Genomic DNA, 5,883 nt, shown 5'->3' on the forward strand with positions numbered 1-5,883 from the left:
CAGCTGTGTCTGCAGTGGGAGAACTTCTGTCCTCTAGGGAGGTGCTAATCTAGCCTTTGCCTGAGGCTATCCAACAAATGCCTCTGTGTAAGGCTTGGGCAGGGCGGGTCCCAGGGGATCAACAGGGCGGGGTTAGCAATTATGGCTGCTATCAGTCTTGCCCTCAGAAGCTCTGCTTCTCAGTGTCCCAGTAATCGCTGCAAGCCCCACGGAGAGAAAGCTGCCCTAGGGTTCTGACCTATGCCAGACAGTCCCGCTTCTCCCGTTTGAGTCTGGGTCCCTAGAGACTCGCCTGGAACTGGAGCTCAGAGCCTGAGACTCCCTCCTGACTGAAAACCACAACTGTGCCCTCAGCTGCCAGCCTGCTCCGCATGCACCTCCGCACCTTTGTATTTTCTGCACTGCGTCTCCTCTGAGTCTCGGGATGCTTTTCTCTTTCCTTCTAGTTGTAGAATTTCCCCTCAGCCAGCCTTCCTGTGGTTCTGGGTGATGTCTGTTCCATCTTTTAGTTGTTTTTTTGAAGTGGTTGTGCGAGGCAGCAATCTCTGGTGTTTACCTATGCCACCATCTTGGTTTCTCCGTCTTGTGCATTTTTTACATGTTAATTATGCCTCAATTTTACAAAAACATCTAAACATAAAATATGAAAGAGGCAGCACAGTTCATCCTCCCATGAAAGAACAAAAGAAGAAGGGTGTTTTGAGGTATGCAGAAGGAAAGCTGCAAAAATTTACCCTAAATGACTTGAATATTGTTAGTAAAAGTAAGGGATGATGTTATCTTCTGGTTATGGGTAAGGGCACTGAGGAGGAGAACAAAGAATACATGTATCAGGAAGATAGAAAATATGTGGGAGATATTATAAGATCATAAAGGACAAATCTCTAACAACTCTACACCCCACCTCATCCTGTTGTGTTCCACAATGCTATCTTCAGAATTTTGTAAGAGTCCCATTCAACTCAGATTTGTGTTTTAGAGTAGAGGAGGGTCTAGGGCAGGGGTGAAAATTGCTTCTTGGACAATAGGGGGTACAGTGAAAAATCATCTTAGATATTACAATGATTTGTTGTCTCCCAGTGCTCAACCCCACCTACAAATTGTATTCTTGAATTTTAAATTGGGGTGGAGGGTAATTAGAAAAAAAATGCTTTAAAAAGATGGGTGATAATAAAAAAAGTTGAGAAATACTGTTTTAGGGAAAGCAAAATGCAGGCAATGGGGGTACCTTAGGTCAGGGGTCTGGTCAGGCAAGTAAATGGCAGTTAAGATATGAAGGAGTCTAAGTTGATGTCACCTACATTACTAAAATAGATCAGATAAATTAGAGATGGGATTATAAATTATGAACATCGGAATCAAGAGAACAGAGATTCTAACAATGGTTTATTGTCTCAATGCAGGGCCAGCAGCAATGAGGAGAATAAACTTGTCATGGAAGGCATGTCAACATTAAGGTCTTAAAAGAAGATGACTGAGCAGAGCAAAGCTAGGAAGCAGCAGGCCATAATCATGACCCTGTCAATAGGCCAGTAGGAGTGACAGAGAGGAGGATGGGAAGGGAAATCTGGTGCTCAAGTCCCTGAGGTCGATGGGAGACTGTACCAAAAACTGTGAGGTGGCAGTGATGAGGATGGCGATGATGTGCATGAGATGCTGGGCTGGGCTTCTAAAGAGCTGGGGAAAGAGACCTGGAGAGAGGAGGGTATGAGTTGGGTAAAGATGAAGGGGAGAAACTGTAATGGGGTTGGGACTACAGGTAAGGAAAGCTGGATACTCATAGGTCACCCTGGGGTGAGGAGTAAGATTTCACCCCAGGGAAGAATGCAGAACTTGACATCCTAATGTGGTGGGAAGAACCTCAAAACATTTTTCTTTACACAGTAGTCTGGCATTTTGGATTCTCTGGGGCCTCAATTAAAAAGTACAGAAGGGAAATACTACTATCTTGAGTGTATTAAAGTCCCTTTTGTGAAATAAAAGGGGGAGTGGTTAGTATCAAATCCATAAGAAAATGCATTATTAACATTTAAATTTATTTCAAAGATAATGGTTACTTGCCCTTCTTTTTGTGTTATTTTATTCTTTAGATATTCAATTTTCTAAAGGATTGGACTGAAGAAAATCAAATGTATGCTGTTATCAAATTCATCTTCTACATAGTTCAATTATTGGACATTCTATTTCTTATCTTCTGAGTTTTAATTATAAGATTTAGTGTAACACCCATGTGATATCTATAGCCAATCATATGAATGGAGGGTACTTCAGGCAATAATATGATTTTTGGAAGGGATGTATGATATGATTTATTAAAGAGGTTCTTTTCATATTGTGTTTCAAACAGCAGCAACTATTTAACTCAAGCCCAGAATTTAAATATTCTATTATACTCTTTTGAGCCATCAGGGACTTTTGCTCTTTTCATTCATAACAAGGTTATGCTAATCTTGTCTATTTTCTTTTACATGTTCAGTTCCAAGCAAGGCCAACAATAATTAATACAAATTAAGAATGCTGGCATGGAAAGCTGATCCTTATCAATTTGTCACACTGTAAATGTGCTGCACAGACTCAGAATAGATTAACTTCAAAGTCCAGTAAAATGGTCTTGAAAGAGGCCAAATATATTTGGTTAACACTCAGTAGACTCAGTGAAGTCTACTGCTATGAACAGGTCGAAAGCTCTGTCATATAATTCCAAGAATGCAAATGAAATTTGTCTTAGTGTCATAAGATTTCTGAGATGCTGTAAAAGCATGACATCTTATTTAGAACTTCTGGCCTGGAAAAGACTCAGGTTTCTCTCGAAGTCAAGGTCATTAATTAAGGTCTGGCTGTCCAATATAGTAGCCACTAACTACATCTGGCTATTGATTCCTTGAGATATGAATAGCCTGAGATGTCCTGTAAAATATACACTGGATTTCAAAGATTAATTATATAAAAGAAAGTATACCATCTCATTAATATTTTTAAATGTTCAATTTCAATTTATATTTAAGATTAATTACATGTTAAAATGATAATAGTTTAGATACATTGGGGTTCGATAAAATATATTATTAAGATTAATTTCACCTTGTTAGGTTTTGAAATATTGCCACTTGAAAATTTTAAGTTATAAATTCTGACTCATTTTAGTTTGGCAGTGCTGCTGTGGGCTGTAGCCCAATTTTGAGGTGAACCACAAGGGGGCAGTCGAGGGTGGTGATGAGGGGCAAGGATACTGGGTCAGACAAAGCTAGGTTCAATTCCCAGGTCTTCTATTTCCCCCCTAAGAAACAAATCTAAACTGTTCATATCTAAACAGATAACTTGGGTTCTTAAAATGACCATTAAGTTCTATATTACAAAAAGGGTACAATTTAAAAAGTTACCTATATAATGAGAAATAAATAAAATTGTAAAATGAATCAATCAAACCCAATTTATAATTTTCTTTTATCCTCTTTTTGCCTTTGACTCATGGCTACTTAGCAGAAAAATACTAAGGAAAGCAAAAGTAAAACTTGGAGTTATCTACATGTGGATTAACTCTGCTGTTTTCTGAGCCACCTCTCTCTGCTACTGAGGGATATAGTGTAAACACCCTTTACTGTTTGCTTAAGAAAAACAGGAAGGACCTTCCTCTTTTATACCATTAAATAGCTAAATATTAAGAATTTTGGGATAGAAGAGCTATCTGAGCAGCATGAGTAATGGGATATGAACATGATAAAGTCCAAGGGCAGAAATTCAATCCTGGGTCTGCAACAGCCTAGGCCAAGGTTAGAAGAAATCTCCAAACCTTGGTTTTCTCATCTGTAAAATGGGGATGAGGATAATAATACCTCTCACAATAGACTGTATGCAGATTAAATTAAATAATGGATATAAAAACACATCTGTAAACCGGAAAGTATTATATAAATGTTAGCTATTATGATAATTTTATTCTACTGGAAACTAAGAATAATATACACATAAATGGCCACCTTGCTCTCTGGTATAATGTGAAAGAGCAGAAGGTAAATGAGGGTGGCTTTGTTCAGACACTTAACCCCTTAGACCCTCCTTCCCTCTTCTTCCACATCTACTTTAATCACTGAGAGGGCCCCATAAAAGAGCACTTAGAAAACTACAGTTCTATACAAATGTTCTATACAAATTGTTGGTTTGGATAATCACCAAGAGTTGATTTTACTGAAAGAGAAACAATCCTGTTAGGTATCCCTCTCACTGAGAAAAGCAGTCATTACCATGCTCCAAAAAATATGTCCTTGTACTTTTAACTCACATATACTAATTCAAAATAATAGTCAGTGGCACTCCTATGGGAATTGAAAATAGAAGGTTAGAGTGTATATCTCTTGTTCAGGTCTTGACAGGATGAAATTTAAAAGAATCTCTGTCTTCTTTTTCAAGTACAGGCACATTCAACACAATATGATAATCATAACCCCAGGATATCACTCCTAACAGGGACCCTCATTTCAAAGACAGGCTTTTAAAGCTGGCTTTTTGGGGAAAACACTCAACTATGTGATTTTTGAACTCAATGTTATATAATCCATGTAACCCAAAAGACACTGACAGGCTTGTACCCAGTCTGAAGTTATTTGGGCCCTAAGTAAAGATACATACAGATGTAACATGACATTAAAAATGAGTCCTTAGAACTTCACATAAAAATAAGAGCTCATAAAAATAGTAAAGTACAACACCCTATCAACCTGTAACTTGTTATCTACAATAATTAGAACTCATTTCTCCCAGAACATTTGATTTGTTCTTGTTTCTGAAGGGAGCTTGTTAGTACTAATATCTATGTGTACATATAACATTCAAGGAGTAAACAGGAAAGTGAAGAAGGTGCATCATAAAAGTTACTGAGGCAATGAAAACAATCCTGTTAGGGAGAGGATAGAGGAGCAAAACACACCATTAGCCTCTCTAAAGTTCAGAGGCATGGAAGCCAATTCAGAAAGGATACAGATTGTCAGCATCCTAAGAAGTACAGATAAACACAGCACTACAGTCTGATTTCAACCATTTTTACCTTTTAATTTCCATTTCAACCTTTTTTTTTTTAAGTTTAGAAGTTAAATTCCAGAACCACCACCATTTTCACGATCATTGCCAGTACCATCACCAACATACTTAGCCTGCCTATTAATAACAATACATGAGGCAAAAGTCCCCCTTGGTGTGCTAGTCTCTGGTGATACTAATTGCACGATTAACCTTTTTATAGGGCAGTGAGGGGAAAGCCAACACCAGTGATTATGCCTGGGAGACCTTCCTAGGAGCAAGAGTTACTCTAATCATTACTAATTCCAGGTATGCCTCACTGTGTTTCTTACCAAGAGTACAAAGTGGGCGCAAGTTGTAGTTAAACCATTTAGTTACACCTTTAGGAGAGACTGCTTTCCCTAGACCAGCACTTTGCCAAAAGTATATTCATTAAATATGTTGAAAATGCCTTACCAAAAAAAAGAGTGGCTTGGAAAATGCTGTATTCCATAGTCCCTGTTTGAGGGTTCACAGGGCGTTTAGCATATTAGAAATTTTTGCAATAAAGGAATTATTTTTTTTAAAGAACATTTTACTCTTTATTTTTTTGTTGTTGTTGCTTTTAATCCTCACCTGAGGATATTTTTTCCATTGAGTCTTAGAGAGAGTGGAAGGTAGGGGGAGAGAGAGAAACATCGATGTGAGAGAAACACATATATTGGTTGCCTCCTGCTTACACCCTGCCATGCAGGACCAGGAATTGAGCCTGCAACTGAGGTATGTGGCCTTGACCAGAACTTAACCGGGACCCTTCAGTCCTTGGGCTGACAGTCTATCCATTGAGCCAAACTAGTTAAGGTAAAAAGGAACTATCTTTCCTTCCTTCCT

The 5,883-nt window shown here is 38.3% G+C and overlaps 1 protein-coding gene across 1 annotated transcript in view; it reads right to left on the reverse strand.

Moving 5' to 3' along the window:
• Positions 1-5,883, reverse strand: part of TMTC1 (transmembrane and tetratricopeptide repeat containing 1) — a gene marked incomplete at its 5' end in the record, with an annotated part of 261,806 nt that overhangs the window by 44,246 nt on the left and 211,677 nt on the right. The gene's annotated exons all lie outside the window — the stretch shown is intronic.

The sequence above is a fragment of the Myotis davidii genome, unplaced genomic scaffold (genome assembly GCF_000327345.1).
Source record: "Myotis davidii unplaced genomic scaffold, ASM32734v1 scaffold163, whole genome shotgun sequence".
NCBI classification, from domain to species: Eukaryota; Metazoa; Chordata; class Mammalia; order Chiroptera; family Vespertilionidae; genus Myotis; species Myotis davidii.